The 22,671-nt window shown below is 39.6% G+C and overlaps 1 protein-coding gene and 1 non-coding gene across 5 annotated transcripts in view; one reads left to right on the top strand and one right to left on the bottom strand.

Annotated features, from left to right (window-relative positions):
• The window catches only part of KCNAB1 (potassium voltage-gated channel subfamily A regulatory beta subunit 1), a 529,857-nt gene that overhangs the window by 348,120 nt on the left and 159,066 nt on the right, over positions 1-22,671 (bottom strand). The window lies entirely within an intron of this gene.
• Positions 10,598-10,732, top strand: LOC131757864 (small nucleolar RNA SNORA70). The gene has a single exon (XR_009336015.1). It is a non-coding gene; the product is annotated as a small nucleolar RNA SNORA70 (small nucleolar RNA).

The following is a 22,671-nucleotide window of genomic DNA, read 5'->3' as shown; positions in this document are numbered from 1 at the left end:
CTCATCCAATATTACTAATGTCCTTAAAAGAAGAGGAGATTATGATGCAGACCTAGGGATAACCCTGTGAGGACACAGCAAGAAGGTGTCTCTAAATCAAGGAAAGAGGCTGCCAAAGAAACCAAACCTGCCAACACCTTGCTCTTGGACTTTTAGCCTCCAGGACCGTGAGAAAATAAACTTTTGCTGTTCTTTTCTGTTGTTGGTACTTTGTTGTGGCTGCCTAGCAAACTAATGTACCTCTCTTCAAGGTCCACATCTGTTTTCGAATTCTCCACGTGACATTTTCTGTTCTCTCTCCTTGGGATTTGTATGACCTTCTGTTACTGCTTATTTGCTTATTTATTTGCTTATTTGTCCTTCTGTGTGGTATCTGGGATTCTGCCTCGTCCCCAACAACAGACTACTTTTTATTCATCTCTAAGGCATCACTGTGCCTAACTCAGTGCCTTGCAAGTGGTAAGTATTCAAAAACCACATACTGGATTGTAGTAAAAAGAATTTTATAGCAGAATAATTCATTTAAATATTTCTGTATTCGAAAAAAAAGGAACAAGATAAATCATTGTAAGCAGCAACAAAAATGTCATACATTTTCTAGAAACTCTGCAGGTACCAAGCATTTTCCTCTGACACTGAATATCCAAGGAAAGAAAGTTATTAGGCAAACCAAAAGAAATGTCTCTTATTTTAAAAGTGTAGATAGGTAAGTTTTTCTCTTTTTACACTGTAACATGCTATAAGTCCATGGCTAGTCAGTGTAGCAGAGTGAAACAAGCATTGGTTTATGAGTCAGACTAACCTGGTTCTACACCTGGCTCTGCCATTTACTGGCTATATAACCATTATTAGAGTAGCTCACCTCTCCAACTCTGCTTCCTTCCCTGTAGGATGGAAATGTCCATAACTGTTTTAAAGGATTGCTGTGAGGAGTGAATTAGAAATAAGATTAGAGAACCTGGTTGGAGTCCCAGCTTTCCACCATTATCAGGTAAGTGACCTGTGACAAATTACTCAATCACTCTAAGCCTAAATTTTCTCAACTATAAAAGGAGGATGATGATAATAATAGTTCCAAGCTAATAAGGCTGATGACTTGGGTGCCTAAAACAGTCTATAGTCAATATATGTCAAATAATATAATAAGTCAATATTAAAGTGTCTAATGCAGAACCTACCACATAGAGGCTATCCAATAAGTAGCACTTTTATTATTATTACTTTCACCGGGAGGATTTACATCAAAAATACAACTACTATCGTGAGGGAAAAGTAGTCTTTTATTACATACAATTATAGTTTCTAAGGGAGGACTTTAGTATTTGAAGGAATTTAATCTTCTCCCAAATGAAACTGGTTTTGAGCTAGAGCACTGACACCACGATATGTAATCTCATCACTTTTAATCTCTTCTACTGATAGCTTTGGTGTCTGTGGTTACCGCCCTCTTTTAGCAGCCAGAACTCTGCATGATAGAGTTATTTTATGCAACAGTAGACAGAGAGATAAAGCTCTTGGTGAAACTGGCTCAGTTATATGACAAAATGGGCTGTTCCCTCAGCCTAAAACACTGATATGTGACTGGGCCCCTAAGCATGAAGCCACAAGAGCATTCAGACAGGAAAATTCCAGAAGGGTCCAAACCAGGGAAGAACAAAGGATATTAAAACAAATTTATCTTCTGTTTTCTAAGGTTTATACACCCCTTTCTGGAATACAGAGGAAAAGCATAAATGGACAATAATTTTTTTCAATAGTTAGTACTTACATATGGGTTTTGGTATTAGCACAGGACTACTAACTCTCTTCTCAAATCTCCACTATATTGAAAACTCTACTGTGTCACGCACATAATAAGAGCTTAGTAAATATTCCTTGAATTTCAATTAATCACTAAATTAATATCTATTTCAATGACTTCAGTAAAATAAAATCTCAGATAATGTGTCAACCAGAATGAGACAGCAGGAATTCATCACGTTATCTGCTTAAAAAAGTAATGAGAAATAAACTTATTGCATCCAAACAACATTTATTCTGTATCTATGATATGCCAAGTACATAGGCTTTCAAAAAATAAAGATATGTTAGATTCTCTATCCTCTCAAGAGGATTAAATAGATAAATAGATAAATCCTCAATTCAATGGGCTCTCAAGGAAAAGAGAATTCTAGAAGGGCTCTGCTCCCTTCCCACCACCTCCCTCCATGAACAGTGGGGCAAAGTTGTAAGAAAGGGAAAGCCCAGCTTCTGGCCTTCTCTATCCCGCTACCCCTCTTCTTCTCTCCACTAGCTCTTGGCGGAGTAGCCTCTGACTTTGTGCAGTGGAATTTCTGGAGCGAAACCTCAGTCGTAGAACACTGGAGCCAGAGGCCATCTTAGAGGTCTTCTTGCCCTGTGGTTCTCAAACCCTTGGGGGCATATCAGCTCACTTGTGGATATCTTTCAAAACACATTTGCCTGTCCCCCCAGGCTCAGATATGTCCTGGATGGTGTGAGGGGTAAAATAGGCCTGCAGCACTGTCCCCAGTTGAGAACCACTGGTAAAACCCGAGATTTTGACATAGTCCACAGGAAACACGAGGAACCTGCCCAAGATCACAGTGGAACCTCAAATCCAGGTCTGCTTACTCCAAATACTAATCCTTCTCTAACCCTGGAATCCCAAGTTGAGCTTTAGGAAGTCTGGTAACCCTCCTAAAATTGTATACAAAATTTGGATATGTGTGAATATGTACTTTTAACTGGGGATAGGGTCCATGGCTTTTAACAAACTCTCAAAAAGATCCATCACCCAAAAATTTAAGAAACATAAGTTCAATTTGCATTGGGTGCTTCCCAGGCAATTCTACAAAATGTCTGGGTAGAGTAAGGCAGGACCAGCTATGTCTGACTGGGGGTTAAAACCCTCACTTCATGAGATATGAAGAATGAAGTATGAGCCCCACTGTATAAGAACTCCTCAATGTACCCCTGGACTTTTGCCTGAATTCTCCTTGTTATATATAATTATGTATATAATAAAATATATAATTAGTTTTCCCTATTTGAATGCACATGCCCCTGGAGAAATAAAACAAGTCATTACCACACGCAATGGAGATGAAGTCATCATATAGCTTCCAAAGTACCCATGGAGGAGCTGAAAGCAGATGTGGAGGATGTGAAGGAGCCAGTGGGTCGGCAGGGACACCACACCCAGAGGAACAGGGACAGCCTGACAGAGAAAGGAGCATGAAAATAGGAGACAGGTGGGCCTCAAAAGCCCAAAACATCCCTGTTTTCCTTTAATGACAGCCCTGCAGGATATAAATCTAAACCCACTGCAAAAGATCAGAAGCCTCATGAGCAAACTGATTATTTGCCTGCTACCACTCTAAGCCCCGTGGCATTCTCCATCAAACAAATAAATAGGTAAGTAAAAAATAAATAAATCACATGACAGCCAGAGAAACATCATGTTGCCCTAAAGGATTCCACTAGCACCTGACAGAGTTAGCTAGACGCTGGCACATCATCTAAAAATGAGAGCTCATGGAAGATGCCCCCTCATTGGCAGCCCAAGCCACGTAGCTTCCCACTGCCTCTTTCCATGCCTGCATCAGTGGCTCCATGCCTTCTGCTCTCACTGAGCTGTGAGACCCAGAGAGCCAGTGGAAGCAGCCACGTTTGCTAAATCATCAGCTACTCCAGCCTTTGGACCTTACCCACACCTTACATTCAGGGGCAGTCAGCCACCTGTACACAACCTACAGAGGGATTTGACAGATATGCGGGTTCCTGATTTCCTTCACTATATGTTGATACTTTGAATATATGCTGAAACGATCAGGCTATCAGGGAAGGGTCCATCCATTTCTTATGAGGCAGGTCACTGCAGGAAAAATTTTATTCTCTTGAGTGCCATAGATCTTGCTGACGAGTTACCCCCCTGACAGCTGTTTGCACAGCTAAAGAGCTCCTCCTGCTGAATTCTCATCAAGGAACTAGCTGCAAAAAGCAGCTCCCCCTTACAAGCCCTGCGTACACTGTCAGCCATATAATGTTTCTAATTCTTACCTGGGAACCATCCATTAAAAATTAATTATTACTTGAAGGGAGCAAAGATAGAAAATACCAAGTATTTAGTCCCTAAAATTATGTTAAGTGATTAGAGACAAGAACTCTAGACTTGAGCAATATCTTTGTTCCCAAATGCACAAGGTGTTAGGTTCTCCAGAGAAACAGAACCAATAGGAGATGTGTGTGTGTGTATCCAGAGAGAAAGAGAGAGAATATATACATATATATGTGTATATATATATATATATATATATATTTACATATAAAGAGATTTATTATAAAGAATTGGTTCATGTGATTATGAAGGCTGAGAAGTTCCACAATCTGTTATCTGAAAGCTGGGGACCCAGGACAACTGGTGCTATAGATCAACTGGTGCTATAGATCCAAGTCCAAAGGCCCAAGGACCAGGAGAGCCCATGATGTAAGTCCTAGTCTGAGGACAGGAGACCAATGTCTCAGTTCAAGCAGCCAAGCAGAAAGCAAATTCTCCCTTCCTCTGCCTTTTGAATCTATTCAAGCCCTCAAATGACTGAAAGCTGTCCACTCACTTTGAGGAGGGCTTTACTCAGTCTACCGATTCAAATGCTAATCTCTTCTTGAAACACACTCACAGACAAACCCAGAAACAATGTTTAAACAAATATGTGGACATTTTTTGGCCCATCAAGATGACACGTAAAATTAACCATCACTTACACCTTGTGGCACTTCTGTGAGTTATATAGACTGTTAATGCTGGAGGAGACTGGAGTTAATGCTCTCATTTAAAGGTGGAGAAACTGAGGTACCTAGTGAAGTTAAGAGACAGAATCTCACAGACATTTAATGGTCACACTGGAAATAAAACCCAGATGGACTATGCCATTTTTTTTCTTACCACCATAGTATGATAATTGTTATTACCCCAATAGTTCATTACCCATTTCTGGTGCATTTAACATTTTTAATTAATGTTTAAAACTAGGAAGAGTCCTCCTTCCAGAAGATAATTTTTTCTTCCTTTTTTCTCCTCCTCTTCCCATTGCCTTGCCATGTCCCGCATCATTCTTTCTTCTCAGAAACACTCTGGCCAACTCATCAGCCATCTTGATAACAGTTCTGTTGTCTCCCAACAGTGAAACCAGGGGTGCACTTCTTAAGACATCATAGATGTGCTATGAGAATAGTGCTGAGTCCATTTCTACTGGGCAAATTTCATGGAAGGGTTTTGTAACCAGGTCCTTTACCCCTCTCAGAAGTTGACAACAGTGGGTTGAGGCATCTGACATTCAGGCCTTCTTCCAGGCTTTTCTTTCCCTTCAGAGAAGGATTCTTTGCTAGTCAACTCTTGTCAGGTGCTTTAGATAAGCCCTCCATATCTTTCCCCAGCCCAAACCTTTACATCCAGAGGTGTCGATGAAGTCATGTGGGGTTACAAAGACAGGTTGGAACCACTCTATCTTGAAAAGCATCAGATGCCCTTAGCTCTCTCTATGGCTGGTAAAGCCCAGGCTCAGAGAGTCTTCTCAGCCTCTGATATCACCCACAGGACGTTCCAAATCTCACCTTAGTCCTTTGGCCAGAGAGTCTTATCTCCCAGTCTTATCTTCCTATGTGACTTCATGATGACTGCGTCAGTTTACCTAGAAAGGCCTCTCTCTTCCCTCAGTGACCACTTGCCACTGACCACTGGCCTAGATATGTGACCAACCAGGTCACCATTCTTAATTCCCCTTTAAAGAGTGTCATTTGAAGTATACAATAGGGCAATGCTTAAAAACTGTTATGAAACTCCACTGTCCCTCTGCCTGTTACACCCCACCAGAGGCAATTAGAGTGTGTTTGCTTACAGCTTCGGATAAATACAGATACCAAGAAAATCACCAGGTTTATGTGTGAATCCACTGGGCATCAAATATTCATCTTTTTCCTAGTTCAAAGATTTTTCTCAAAATATCTTTGAATCATATATATCTTTAAAAAAAAATTCTATGTACTGGGCATATTTCCAAGAAATACAAAACCCAGTCTTCTGTGTCCACGTTGAGCTGAAAAGTGTTTTAAAAGTGTTTGTGATAACATTTCTTATTAAAGAACCTCCTTGCCTGGCACACACTCACATTCTCAAATACATTCTACTCCCCCAAATCTCTGGCGACTTGGTCCAATTGAATAAATACAAAGATTAGGGTCTGTGGTTTGTGAGGGAAGCTTACAAGATGGAATCCACCGTAGGTTGGGCTTTTTTGTCATTGATTTCAAAGGGAATTTTCAGAAACAGATTGTCCAAAGAGAACAATTGGTTATATACTTAAAGACTGCAGGCTCTGCACATTTTCAGCTCTCTGGGGAGTGGGGTGGTAAGGGGGAATGAAGAGCCCTTGAAATAAGTGCTCAGAGCACTGGAGTACATACACACTGGACGCTTTCTTGTGATTGGTTTATTCAAAGCGGAAAATGTTATGCATACACAAAGAACTGTCTTCAGGGAGGACTTATTTCACATTCCTGTCCTTTAATGGGCCTAATTATATAAAATTGCATAAAATAAGTATTGTCACTAAATGAAAAGTACAAATCTCTTTCCTTCTTGCTATCCCATTTCCCTCAAGGAGACTCTTTCAAGCAGTCTGCTCTATATAGCCTGTGCTAATTTCTCCATAGCCAAAGGACCACTGGGGAGAAATTTATATCTAAAATACAGACATATGTATTAGGATTCCTCAGGAAAGCTATGATTCAATGACATTTATAGGGGGGAGAAACCAATATAGACCATTCTTACTCTTACAATGATGTTTCTGGAAAGGATATCATAGATCAAAATGATATAAGTGGAAACTGATTTAAGTGTGTGTATATGTTTGTGTGTGTTAAGTTTCTGACTATGATCTGATGCTCAGATTTGATAGAAATGGCCCTAAACAACATATTTAACCAATGATAATTTTTCTTCCTCAGGTAGATCATACAAAGGTAAGGACAACATAATGGGTAAGCATAGAAACTGAGCAGATAGTGTGCAATAACCTTTGAATCATGCCTCAGGAAGTGTCCTCGCAGGCATGTTTTGTTCAGTTCACCCTCAGAGAGCAGTATGTGGAATTCCTCTCTTTACCCCAGTTTGAATAAGAGACTTAGCTGATCAGAAAACACAGTGTGCTCAGATCCAAGAGAAACAGAAAGTTGGGACCTTGTGAGCCCAGAGAGAAGCCGTTCTCGGGATAAGCAGCCTGCAGCAGTCAACGGAAAAGGGGCCTCTTTGGAAATGAGGTTGATTAGGATATTCTGCTTAAAACAAACTTTGAACAAAGACTAAAAGCAAAGGCCATTTAGAAATAGTCAAATATCCCATGTGGCAAGAAGAGCTCAAGAAGCAAAATTCAAACAGAACAAGAATAGAAACTGTTCTCTAAGGGGGTTTGCCAGTTCCTTCTTGAAGAGGGACAGAACATCAGTGTTTGTTGTATATAATGAGGCTTAAAAATCACTGCATATGGTTTCGATTATACAGAGAAGGTCCAAGCATTTTCAACTCATTCTTTTTTTCATCTTCCTAAGGTCCCAGTACAACATTTCTAGATGAAGATATTGGGGCTGAATGAACCTTATTTGTCACTTGTCTGGTGAACTTAAGATTCTGACTCTGAGAGTGAGCTCACTAGGGAAGTATCACTCTTTACAAAATGTTGCTTTAAGGGCTTATTTATGTCTTGGGCTACTATTAGATACAAATGGATAATATAAAGATTTAAGTGTATAAAACTCAATTTAACAATGTAGCATGATAATAAGTCATGTAAAATTGTTTTATATGATATAGTATAAAAGTGTTTCATAGAACACTCATTCCTTGCCTTATTCCTACTGGAAAAGAAATGACAGATGAAGGAGCACTTTCATTAGAGTCTTGGAATTAAGAAGTTCTTCTTTCAACAAGATTTTCATAGAAATGTGGAAAAAGTAACCAGGGCACCTTGATTACTAAGAAACTGATCTGGGAATTCTTGTTTACCTGCCTTCCGTTTACCAGTATAAATTTCTATGAAGCAAATGTCCACATTAGAGATTAAGTTTTTGGTTATTTTGCTGTTCTCAAAAGAGGACAATTTCGCCACTGTCTTGAGCTGATTTCTCACCAGCATCTCCAGCTTCATGTATGTGCTGATGTTATGAAAAGTAAGTGTATGTACTTCTAAAATTCCATTATTCAATACATGTTGATACATGCATGCTGTATTGCCTGAAATAGACACTAAATTTATATTTATTTATTGAATGAATAAATAAATGACTAGATGTGGTAGGTACTCTGCAAGAATGTGAAGAATGTTTAGATGAATAAGATTTATTGTATATTAGAGATTTAAGATATACTTTTTAATATGTTTACATCTCAATTAGAATGCTTCTTACAGTCAATAGTCAAAATTATCATAGGCAATGGGTCTCTTTCTTAATGGTACACAAATTAACGCTGCATCTTGCAACTGATGGTATCTTTGATTTGATGATTATGTTATGTCACTTATCTAACTGAGAGAACATGGCTTGTGCAAAAACCTTGGACTGGAACCAGAGTACAGTTTTCCTGACTCTTGGCTGAATATATCGTAACACACCACTTCACAGGATAAAAATTTCATAAATAATCCCAATCTGCACTGACTTTTTTTTCCTTTCGGTCAAAAAGCTATTTGGTTTAAAACTGGCTGTTTGTTTTTATCAAACACACCAGATCTTACACATTTCAATGAGTTTTTCTTCAAAGTTAGCACCTTTGAAAATTAGACACTTTTATTCTATTGATGTTGTCATACCACAAAACATCCCTGGGGTTTGTTTGATGTCATTTTCAGAGTAAGTGTATCTGTTAGAAAAGAATGTCAACCTTCTCACTTAGAACAGTAGTACTATTACTTCCTAGAGGGCATTTCAGAAATTTGCAGAAGTGATTTGATTGTAACAATGATTACATTGCCACTGCCTTTTATTAGGCATAAGTCAGGGACAAGCTTGTGCCTAATCTTTGTTGAAAGCTCCCTACTTTTCCATCCCCTACTCTTTGGTCCCTGTAAAAAACCTCATATGCCACCCGCTGCAGACATCCCAGCCCAGGTGGACATCCCAGCCCGTACACCCACACTGTCCAGGGAAGAGATCCATAGAAGAGGCTGTACAGGCCCTTCAGGCAGGGAATTCTGGGTATGCAGGGAAGACGGTCCAGAAAGGGGAGCGGCTGGATGGGCACATCCCTTGGGTCCCAAGGACTCTTTGCTCTCTTGGGGTCAGAGTAGGGTCCTGGACTGCCTGGGGCAATACTCATCATGCTGCCCTGCAGGCACAGCCCAGCACAGCCAAGTGGTGTCTGTCCTGATGACTCCCAAATGTTCTGCCAAACTAAACCACTTCAAACATAAACTGGTTCATAAAAATCTTTATTAGAAGTTACTCAAAAAGCCCAATCTTCTAGAAGGACTTTATTTGGAAGAGAGAAGCCTGTATGGAATAAAGATGTTGTCATAAAAATTATCGACCAGTTTATTCACTGAACACATTCTACCAATTTCAACTATTCATTTAGTTGGAAAGGTTGTCTGTGCAATAGTGCAGTTACCACAAAAGCAAAGAAACTTTGTGCAAACAGCTAATATATGAGATCTGAAAGCCTTGTAACATTTAAAACCATGTAAGTAGTACAGAGATCTCACTGAATTTCATTAATTAGGGTTGTTTTAAAATATCCCATGTTATTGCCTACTTATATACACATAATTTAAAATTTTCCTAGTACAATGATAAAAATAATATATTGACATTATTTCTTTGGGGGTTACCTGTTACTTTGCAGTCTTACTCTGTTACTATCCCTCTAGTTCTACCACACCATTTCTTTACAGGTCCCTACATTACATTACTATTTGTTTTCAAATGCATCATTTGCTCACTTTGCCTGTGGATGGCTAAAACCTCCAGGGCCTTTGTCTGTACTAGAACCTGAGTGTGGCCTCCACAGGCCACGGGACCACAAGGCAGGAACTAATGTGCCACCTCATTTCTATTTTTTCCCATAGCATAACACTGAGAATGATTCTCATACTACACTTAAAAGTCAAGCCCAGCATGTTATTTGCCATATTACACTTTCTCATGACTTCTACAATTTATCTTGGCCCATTACCTCTATTTCAGTGAGACCATTTCCCTTTCTCTTATAATAACGCATGTCACTGAACATCTGCATATGGGAAGAAATGAGGGAGGGAGGTAAACTCCAGCCAGAAGCCAGGCAATTCCCACACCTCAGTTCCCAACATCACAATAGGCTTTCTTTTGCACAACCTAGAAATCCCTCACTCCCCTTCAAGGAATCACTCTGTGATCCAGAGGGGAGGAAAGGGTATGTAAGAACACAGTAAAAAAGTCCCCAATTCAACAAGATTTGAAATGGTATTCAAAAATGGGAAATGATTATTTGCATTTGAAAACTGAAACAAGGAGTGATCAGAAGTACAAAAGGCAAGTAAACCATAAATATAAAAGTAATGTTACTCTGCAGCCAGTTAAGCCAACCGTGCTCTTTTCCCCATGGGAGCCCCATGGGCAATGGCCAAAAACAGCAGCCTCCTTGGTAGTGTATGCAGCCTTTTGCTCATGTGGGTTGTCCTAAGGGACCTTGGAGGCAAGCCTTTTCAGTGGACATTCATGCCTGACCTCACGCTGTCCCCAAACTAGGCTCCAGACATGTATGGGGGGTACCTTTGGAAAGCCCAAGAGCATAGTGGCCAGGGTCCACTTCGGCCAAGTCATCACGTCCATCCACACCAAGCTGCAGAACAAGGAGCATGTGATTGAGGCCCTATGCAGGGCCAGGTTCAAATTCCCTGGCTGCCAGAAGAGCCACATCTCCAAGAAGTGGGGATTTACTAAGTTTAATGCAAGAGAATTTGAGGACATGGTGACAGAAAAGGGGCTCATCCCAGATGACTGAGGGATCAAATACATTCCTAATAGTGGCCCCTTGGACAAATGGTGGGCCCTGCACTCATAAGAATCTCAGCACTATTCCCTCCTTACTCACACCCCCCAATAAATCCTACTTTCCTGTCCAAAAAAACAAAAGGAGTGTTAAACATAAGTGAAAACATTAAATACACCAAAACAATTGCTCAGAAGAGGAAAACTGAACGTAACATAAATCTGTAGAAGAGTTATGATGTTTGTTAAAAGAGCCAACTTTGTGCTACAGTTTGTTAGTTAGGAGCATGAACTCATGAGAAACACAAAGTCCTGCTGATTGTGGAGACCGCTACCTCCCCAATTCACTCTATTCTGCTCATCTAAGCTCTGTCTCCCCTTCTCTTGAATCTTCAGGCTGAGACCTTTGGTGCACTGACCACACACAATATCACACATCTGTGTGCACCAGTGACCAGCTAACCCATCCGTCTATCTGTGCTCACAGCCCAGCTTACAGTATAATACTTTAGTCACATGTTTGCTGTCATCACGATCTCCTTTCACATCAAAAGGGTTTTAGACAACATCCCCAGGAACAAAAGTATAATCTGCAGCAAAGCTTTTCAATTCTTTCTACTTAAGCATGTGTAATCTATTTTTATTCCACATGCAGGTACAATTCACTCTCCCTTTTGCTGGACTAGCTACAAAAAGAGATGGAATGTCTTAAAATAAAGATTCAATGGTAAAAATAAATAGGAAGTTTTAGTGGGAAATGTCCTGTGAAAGGAGACCTGAGTCCTAGATCCAACTACGTCACTGGGTACTTACTGTGTGACCCAGGTCATGCTAAAAAGCACCTTCCTGGACTTGGGTAGAGCAAACACCCTGAGCAACAAAACCCAGCATAATGTTTTTCTCCCTTAAAAAAATCCTAATTCCTTTACAGATCTTTTGTGTTACATTCACCTTTCTTCTTCTGGGCAAATGAACAATTCATACACCAGGCATCATGCTAGATGCACAGAAAACAAGATGGATATGAACATGGTCCCCACTCCAGGTACCTTCAAATCTGATGAGAGAGATGGTCAGGTATACAAATAATTACAAACAGAGGCATGTAGGGAGGAACACAGGTGGAAAATGATCAATTCTTCTCAAGAGAGCTGCCTCATTTGTGACACCAAAACCTTCCCTGCTTGTATACAGAATGTTGTGAGGATCGAATGGGACACCATATGTGAACGCACTTTCCTGTCTTTCTTATCTGGTCACATCTAAACTGTAGTGTTGGGCAAATTGTCAACAGACAAAAGGGAGACAGGGCAAGTCATATTTCATATTTCACTACTTTCCCAGATTAGTTCACCATATTTAGGTAATTGATTCTAAAAGGCAGCCTTCCCTGAAGCCAGTGGGTTAAGAATCAGTTAGAACTGAGAAGGATGCTATGCAAGACGTTGCAATCTAGATGCCCAGCATTGACTTTCGTACATTAGTATGCATCATCCAATCCCTCAGTGGGAAGAAAGGATAACAAGTGATGAATCACCTTGTAGATCATAAGGCTTTATGCACAATAAATGAATCTTTGTCCTGTGGCATCCATGTGATGTTTGGCTTTGATTTATAATTCTGTAGAAAGTTTGTCACTGATGGAAAAGGGAAATGAAATAACAAGATAAAGTTGAATTAAAAGTACTTCTTCAGGAGATGAGGGGTCTGAGCAGAGCTAACAAGAGTGTGACCTGTGGCTCTGGCCTTAGGACAGCTGGCTGACGAGAAGCAGGGAGCATGGACCATGGGGAAAGTTTCTCAGGGTTCTTTCCTCCACCAGGCACTGCCAGCAGCCAGCAGGCCCTCATTCCTCAGCCTAATCCTTTGGGTTCCCAGCAGCAGCTGCTGATGGCAGTTCTAGCTATCAAGGGAAAAGAGGAGACAAAAGCCCAAAGTGTTTTCTAGGAGGCCATTTCTTCTTGCCTCTTATTAAAAACACCAAGCAGACCAGCTAGATGGAGGCACAAACTTCGGGAAGCCATGCTGCCAGCCACAGGCGAAGGGCCATATGCCTATTATGCTGGAACTACTCTACTGGATTCCTGAACTTCTGCAAAGGCACTCTCATCCTTGGGTATAACTCTGGGTTCTTCAGCGGCTCCCAGACCACGCTAAAGGATGAGAGCCAGTTTACGAGACACTGCAAGGTCCACAGCCAGGACCAAGGGTACGTCAATGGTGCTACAGATAGCCATTGCCAGGAGAACAACCAAAGACTAGCAAGAATTGTTAAATGAGTGCACCATTTTTGCCATGTCGCTGACAGCATCTTGGTGCTCTGGCCGGGTGTTAGGCCTGAGCCTCTGAGGTGGGAGAGCTGAGTTCAGGACACTGGACCACCATAGAACTCCGGGCCACACATAATATCAACTGGCAAGATATCTCCCAGAGACCTCCATCTCAATGCTAAGATCCAGCTCAATTCAATGACCAGCAAGCTCCAATGCTGGACACCCCATGCCAAACAACTAGAAAGACAGGAACACAACCCCACCCACTAGCAGAGAGGCTGCCTAAAATCATAATAAGTTCATGGACACTCCAAAACACCTCACTGAACACAGTCCTGTCCACCAAAAAGACAATATCCTCCCTCATCCACCAAAACACAGGCCCCAGTCCCCTCCACCAGGAAGCCTACACAATGCACTGAACCAACCTTACCCACTGGGGGCAGACACCAAAAACAACGGCAAATACAAACATGCAGCCTGTGAAAAGGAAACCCCAAACACAGTAAGTTAAGCAAAACGAGAAGACAGAGAAACACACAGCAGATGAAGGAGCAAGGTAAAAACCCACCAGACCAAACAAATGAAGAGGAAATAGGCAGTCTACCTCAAAAAGATTTCAGAGTAATGATAGTAAAGATAATCCAAAATCTTAGAAATAGAATGGAGAAAATACAAGAAACATTTAACAAGGACCGAGAAGAACTAAAGAGCAAACAAACAATGATGAAAAACACAATAAACGAAATTAAAAATTATCTAGGAGGAATCAACAGCAGAATAACTGAGGCAGAAGAACAGATATGTGACCTGGAAGATGAAATAGTGGAAATAACTACTGCAGAGCAGAATAAAGACAAAAGAATGAAAACAATTGAGGACAGTCTCAGAGACCTCTGGAACAATATTAAATGCACTAACATTCGAATTACAGGGGTCCCAGAAGCAGAAGAGAAAAAGAAAGGGACTGAGAAAATATTTGAAGAGACTATAGTTGAAAACTTCCCTAATATGGGAAAGGAAATAGTCAATCAAGCCCAGGAAGCATAGAGAGTCCCATACAGGATAAATCAAAGGAGAAACAGGTCAAGGCACATATTAATCAAACTATCAAATATTAAATACAAAGAAAAAATATTAAAAGCAGCAAGGGAAAAGCAACAAATAACATATAAGGGAATCCCCATAAGGTTAACAGCTGATCTTTTTTTTTTTTTTTTTTTCTTTTTGCAGTACGTGGGCCTCTCACTGACGTGGCCTCTCCTGTTGCAGAGCACGGGCTCCAGACGCGCAGGCTCAGTGGCCATGGCTCATGGGTCCAGCCGCTCCGCGGCATGTGGGATCTTCCCGGACCGGGGCACGAACCCATGTCCCCTGCATTGGCAGGCAGACTCTCAACCACTGCACCACCAGGGAAGCCCAACAGCTGATCTTTTAGGAGAAACTCTGCAAACCAGAGGGAGCGGCAGGACAGATATAAAGTGATGAAAGAGAAAAACCTACAACCAAGATTACTCTAGCCAGCAAGGATCTCATTCAGATTCAGCAGAGAAATTAAAACCTTTACAGACAAGCAAAAGCTAAGAGAGGGCTTCCCTGGTGGCGCAGTGGTTGAGAATCCGCCTGCCGATGCAGGAGACACGGGTTCGTGCCCTGGTCCGGGAAGATCCCACATGCCGCGGAGCAACTAAGCCCATGAGCCATGGCCGCTAGGCCTGCGCGTCCGGAGCCTGTGCTCCGCAACAGGAGAGGCCACAGCAGTGAGAGGCCCGCATACCGCAAAAAAAAAAAAAAAAAAAAAAAAAAGCTAAGAGAATTCAGCACCACCAAACCAGCTTTACAACAAATGCTAAAGGAACTTCTCTAGGCAGGAAACACAAGAAAAGGAAAAGACCTACAATAACAACCCAAAACAATTAAGAAAATGGTCATAGGAACATACATATTGATAATTACCTGAAATATAAATGGATTAAATGCTCTAACCAAAAGACACAGACAGGCTGAATGGATACAAAAACAAGACCCATATATATGCTGTCTACAAGAGACCCACTTCAGACCTAGGGGCCCATACAGACTGAAAGTGAGGAGATGGAAAAAGATATTCCATGCAAATGGAAATCAAAAGAAAGCTGGAGTAGCAATTCTCATATCAGACAAAATAGACTTTAAAATAAAGACTATTACACAAGACAAAGAAGGACACTACATAATGATCAAGGGATCAATCCAAGAAGAAGATATAACAATTGTAAATATTTATGCACCCAACATAGGAGCACCTCATTACATAAGGCAAATGCTAACAGCCATAAAACGCAAAATCAACAGTAACACAATCATAGTAGGGGAATTTAACACCCCACTGTCACCAATAGACAGGTCAACCAAAATGAAAATAAATAAGGAACCACAAAGCTTTAAATGATACATTAAACACGATGAACTTAATTGATATTTATAGGACATTCCAACCAAAAACAACAGAATACACTTTCTTCTCAAGGGCTCATGGAACATTCTCCAGGATAGATCATATCTTGGGTCACAAATCAATCCTCGGTAAATTTAACAAAATTGAAATTGTATCATGTATCTTTTCAGACCAGAACATTATGCGAATGGATATCAATTATAGGAATAAAACTGTAAAAAATACAAACACATGGAGGCTAAACGATACACTACTAAATAACCAAGACATCACTGAAGAAATCAAAGAGGAAATAAAAAATTAACCAGAAACAAATGACAATGAAAACATGACGATCCAAAACCTATGGGATGCAGCAAAAGCAGTTCTAAGAGGGAAGTTTATAGTAATACAATCCTACCTCAAGAAACAAGAAAAATCTCAAATAAACAACCTAACTTTATACCTAAAGCAATTAGAGAAAGAAGAACCAAAAAAAACCAAAGTTAGCAGAAGGAAAGAAATCATAAAGATCAGATGAGAAATAAATGAAGAAAATGCTAGCAAAGATCAATAAAACTAAAAGCTGGTTCTTTGAGAAGATAAACAAAATTGATAAACCATTAGCCAGATTCATCAAGAAAAAAAGGGAGAAGACTCAAATCAACAGGATAGGAAATGAAAAAGGAGAAGTAACAACTGACACAGCAGAAATACAAAGGAACACAAGAGATTACTACAAGCAACTATATGCCAATAAAATGGAAAACCTGGAAGAAATGGACACATTCTTAGAAAAGCACAATCTTCCATGACTGAACCAGGAAGAAATAGAAAATATAAACAGACCAATCACAAGCACTGAACTTGAAACTGTGATTAAAAATCTTCCAACAAACAAAAGTCCAGGATCAGATGGATTCACAGGTGAATACCATCAAACATTTAGAGAAGAGCTAACACCTGTCCTTCTCAAACTCTTCCAAAATATAGCAGAGGGAGGAACACTCCCAAACTCATTTTATGAGGCCACCATCACCCTGATACCAAAAGCAGACAAAGATGTTACAAAAAAAGAAAACTCAGGCCAATATCACTGATGAACATAGATACAAAAATCCTCAATAAAATACTAGCAAACAGAATCCAGCAGCTCATTAAAAGGATCATACACCATGAATCAAGTGGGGTTTATCCCAGGAATGCAAGGATTCTTCAATATACACAAATCAATCAATATGAGCCACCATATTAACAAATTGAAGGATAAAAACCATATGATAATCTCAATAGATGCAGAAAAAGCTTTTGACAAAATTCAACACGCATTTATGATAAAAACTCTCCAGAAAGTAGGCACAGAGGGAATTTACCTCAACATAATAAAGGCCATATATGACAAACCCACAGACAACATCGTTCTCAATGGTGAAAATCTGAAACAATTTCCATTAAGATCAGGAACTCCTAAGACAAAGTTGTACACACTCACCACTATTGTTCAACATAGTTTTGGAAGTTTTAGCCACAGCAGTCAGAGACAAAAAAAGAAATAAAGGGAATCCAAATAGGAAAAGAAGAAGTAAAACTGTCACTGTCTTCAGATCACATGATACTATACATAAAGAATCTTAAAGATGTTACCAGAAAGCTACTAGAGCCAATCAATGAATTTGGTAAAATAGCAGGATACAAAATTAATGCAGAGAAATCTCTTGCATTCCTATACACTAATGATGAAAAATCTGAAAGAGAAATGAAGGAAACACTCCCATTTATTGTTGTAACAAAAAGAATAAAATACCTAGGAATAAACCTACTTAAGGAGACAAAAGAGCTATATGCAAAAAACTATAAGACACTGATGAAAGAAATTAAAGACAATACAAACACATGGAGAGATATACCATGTTCCTGGATTGGAAGAATCAACATTGTGAAAATGACTCTACTACCCAAAGCAATCTACAGATTCAATGCAATCCCTATCCAACTACCAATGGCATTTTTCACAGAACTAGAACAAAAAATTTCACAATTTGTATGGAAACACAAAAGAACCCGAATAGCCAAAACAATCTTGAAAACGAAAAATGGAGCTGGAGGATCAGGCTCCCTGACTTCAGACTATACTACAAGGCCACAGTAATCAAGACAGTATGGTACTGGCACAAAAACAGAAATATAGATCAATGGAACAGGATAGAAAGCCCAGAGATAAACCCACACACATATGGTCACCTTATCTTTGATAAAGGAGGCAAGAATATACAATGGAGAAAAGGCAGCTTCTTCAATAAGTGGTGCTGGGAAAACTGGACAGCTAGATGTAAAAGAATGAAATTAGAACACTCCCTAACTCCATACACAAAAATAAATTCAAAATGGATTAAAGACCTAAATGTAAGGCCAGACACTATAAAACTCTTAGAGGAAAACATAGGCAGAACACTGTATGACATAAATCACAGCAAGATGTTTTTGATCCACCTCCTAGTGAAAGGGAAATAAAAATAAAAACAAATGAGACCTAATGAAATTTAAAAGCTTTTGCACAGCAAGGAAACCATAAACAAGATGAAAAGATAACCCTCAGAATGGGAGAAAATATTTGTAAATGAAGCAACTGACAAAGGATTAATCTCCAAAATATACAAGCAGCTCATACAGCTCAATATCAAAAAAAACCAAACAACCCAATCCAAAAATGTGCAGAAAACCTAAATAGACATTTTTCCGAAGAAAATATACAGATTGCCAACAAACACATGAAAGGATGCTCAATGTCACTAATCATTAGAGAAATGCAAATCAAAACTACAATGTATCACCTCACACCAGTCAGAATGGCCATCATCAAAAAGTCTACACACAATAAATGCTAGAGGGGGTGTGAAGAAAAGGGAACCCTCTTGCACTGTTGGTGGGAATGTAAATTGATACAGCCACAACGGAGAACAGTATGGAGGTTCCTGAAAAAAGTAAACAATCCCACTACTGGGCATATACCTGGAGAAAACCATAATTCAAAAAGAGTCATGTACCACATTGTTCACTGCAGCACTATTTACAATAGCCAGGACATGGAAGCAACCTAAATGTCCGTCAAGAGATGAATGGATAAAGAAGATGTAGCACATATATACAATGGAATATTACTCAGCCATAAAAAGAAATGAAATTGAGTTATTTGTAGTGAGGTGGATGGACCTAGAGTCTGTCATACAGAGTGAAGTAAGTCAGAAAGAGAAAAATGAACACCGTATACTAACACATATATATGGAATCTAAAAAAAAAAATTGGTTCTGAAGAACCTAGGGACTGGACAGGAATAAGACACAGGGAGATCAGCTCTGTGCTTTGTGACCACCTAGAGGGGTGGGATAAGGAGGGTGGGAGGGAGACACAAGAGGGAGGGGATATGGGGATATATATATACGTATAGCTGATTCACTTTGTTATATGGCAGCAACTAACACAGTAATGTAAAGCAATTATACTCCAATAAAGATGTTTTTAAAAAGTAAATATAAAAATAAAAACACCAAGCAGATAGTTTCTAAAAAAAAAAAAAAAAAAGTACTTCTTCATCTAAATGTCTACACCCAGCAAATAGTTATGGCTGGATTTGAACTGACAAGAATAAAGACAAAATTCACAATTTTCTTTCCCTAATTTTAGGGTTCAGCTGGTACCAGGACTCTGTTCACTGTGGTAATTTGATTGCCAAGGCCAAATAATACTTCTCATTGACTTGAAAAATTGCTGGACATGTAGAGTAGCATAAATGCTTTTTGGTGAGGCACATTCTGATATCTTCTCCATAACACAGTTTTATTTACAAGTTACTAAATCAACCTTACCGCTAGGTAGTAATTTGATACTTAATGATCATTATTCCTATACTTTCACCATGAGGTTGACATGATGGTTAACCAGAGCCCCCACTACTTGGCTTGGCTCAAGGTAGGGGACTAAGTAAAATTTTTTTAATAACATAGTTTATTTGAAAACCTGCAAAAAAATTCATAAAACAAAGACAACCTTACGGAATTTGAGTCTGAGATTCCTGCCTTGAGTTGCTATTTTAACGCAGGGCTATTCTATTGGATGATGGAGATGTTCTGTATCTTCCCTGTCCACTACAGTAGCCATTATCCTCATGTGAATGTTAAGCACTTGACTGTGGCTAATGCTACTTGAGGAACTGAATTTTAATTTTAATTTAATTTAATGTCAATTAACTTTAACTTATACAGCCACATGTGACTAGTGGCTACCATTTCAGATAGCACAGTATGAGTTCTGTTCTCAAACACTACTGAGTCCACCACATTTAAATTTAAGTATTAAAAGCAGTTTTCTAAACTACCTAATTCTTCTGCAATGAGTTACTAACTTCAGAGCGCCAAAGTTTTGTGAATCCCATAACTGACTTTGTAAAATGCTTTTCCTTGTTTTTCTGATCTTATTTCTATCTTAAAGCAGTGTCAGCGGGGATTCTAGTTTCCTTTGGTTTAAGTTTGAAGCAGCTAATCAAATGAAGGAGATGAAGAGTTGTTTTATTCATTTGGAGCCAGCAGAGTAGGCAGACTCCCAGGCTGTTCCAAGGTCAAGCTGTGTTTTTTATTAACCCAAGGATGCTGGGATGCTGCCTGGCAAATAGCTTCACTTTGAGTCACCAACAAGAATGATCTAAAGAAATTTCTGACACCACATGTCTACAAGGGATGTTAGTGGCCACCTTATCCTTTTTTAAGTAAGAGACTCCATGTGTTAATAACATCTGTGATTCTCTTCAACCTGACTTTGAATTGCTGCAGACTCAGCTGAACATACAATGAAATAAGACAACAGTCCTCACAAGATGGTCAGGAGGGAGATGATTGAAGGCAGCTGATGGGAAGTTTTGTTTTGAGAGCTAGTTAGCCTTATTAGCGTCTAGCATAATAAGTTGCATTAGCAGGTGGTCAAAATTATTAGCTGATTGTTGCATAACTGATAGACCTAAAATTGGAAGAAATACCAGATTTACATATTGCACAAAAATAAACAGCGATAGTATATTGCTACCCTATGCTCTTTTTTGCTTATAAGCATCCAGTATAAATATATCCTAAATATACAATCCATTCAGTTTGGCCTCAAGCAATGTTTAGTAAACCATGTTATGATTTCAAGCGATGAAAGCACTTCAGATGTGAGTTTTCCAAAGCCTTCTTTTATGTTCCCAATGCTGAAAATCAGGTATCCCAAGTACACTGTTCTAATGTTTGTTCTGAGGTTTTGTGAGTTCTCAGAATGCTTTCATACCTAAATCAAAAAATTCATACGTGTCATCGTGAGTAAATTGTTAGTAATGTCTTTTTAATATGGATAGTCAAAGCAGTTATTTTTACAGATAGAAGTAGGAATACCTTGCCAATAATTCTTCACTCATTTTTATCTGGTCTCACATATATAGATATTTTGTAGGTATTTAATTCAAAGATCAACCATTTTATGAACAGTGTGACGTCACAGTGCTTTGCTTCTGTGGACTAGCCTTCGGAGATTATGAAGAAACCCATGTGTGGGTAGAATTAAAAACATTTTTCAAAATGTACATAGATGGCTATATTCAAAAAGAAAATAAGACAAAAGTGAAATACTAGTAGATCTCAAATCAGCATGAAATGAAGTTATAGGGGAAAAAAACCTCCCTCTGACAGGAGCCCGGCACACCCGTGTTAGGAGTTTGGCAGTCAGATAACAACAATCTTTTTCTTGGTATCAGTCCTCTGGGGACAGCGGGTAAGGTGTGTGTGTGTAAACTAATGACTCCATATTTAAGTTTGGGCATCAGTAAAAAAGGGCCATTAATAGTAACATGAGACAAGAAAGACAACAGGTAGTAAAGGCCACAGGGTGTTTTGTTTGTTTTTTTTTTTACAGGAAGTAGAACGTTGATGTTGGAGGCGATGGAGGTAATACAGGTGATTCCAGGCATTTGATGAGAGCTCCCTGGGAGCCATCCTGCCCAAACCAGGCCCTCAATTCCTGTTAAAGAGGAGACACAGGCCTGCCTTAGAGGGAAGTCCTGAGCTGATTAAAAGTAATGTATTTGAGGTTACTCCAAGTTACTAAATTGCAGTGAAAAGATAATTGCCTCAGGAATGCAGTAGTTTAAGGAGTTGCTTTAAAGTCAGACAAGGGAGAAAAGATTTGATATCGCAGGCTCTCTCTGAGGTTTCTTTTCATGTGAATGAGAAGGTAGATAGATGAGTTAAGCAACTGTGTGGAAGCACTTTAGAGAGGAGAGCCACAAGCGGCGGCGGTGGAGCACTCCCCTACCGCCTCCTTCCTGAGGCAGTGGCTGTACCTCGGGGCCTAATTAGATCGGTGGGCAATTTCCCTTCCAGACACTCGGGAATGAAAACCAGGATGCAGGGAACACAATTATACCAGAATACACTCCGCTCACAGAACCTCCCAAATCGCTCAACCCCTGCTTTCTTCTTTCTATTCGTACCCTTACTCGTATCTTCAAGCTCTCGCACCTAGATTATTAAAATAGCTTTCTATCCGTTGCCTATGCACCATTCTTCCAAAAATACCCTTTTAGGATGTAAATTTGATCTTGTTATTTCTTACGTAGGAACGCCTCAGCAGTTTTCCATGGCCAGTTCCTCCAATGATCTATTTCTTTCCTGCCTCTTAGCTCTTGTTCTAGCACTCACCTCACCCAGGTTTGCCAGCACAAGGAAGAAGAGAAGGAGAAGCAGGATGGAGAAGAGGTAGCTGCCTGCTCCTGAGTTCCTCCTATGTTATGTGCTTTATAGTTGTGACATTATTTCGTTTTCTCTATAAACTTATGGGATAGGTATTGCTCTTGCCATTTTATTGAGGAAAAAAGTGAATGGGCAGAAGGGATAAATAAATTGTGTAAGCCATCTTTGTAGTAAGACTTAGAACCAGCA

The sequence above is a fragment of the Kogia breviceps genome, chromosome 5, assembly GCF_026419965.1.
Source record: "Kogia breviceps isolate mKogBre1 chromosome 5, mKogBre1 haplotype 1, whole genome shotgun sequence".
Classification (NCBI taxonomy): Eukaryota; Metazoa; Chordata; class Mammalia; order Artiodactyla; family Physeteridae; genus Kogia; species Kogia breviceps.
This window is presented reverse-complemented; position numbering and strand designations above follow the sequence as displayed.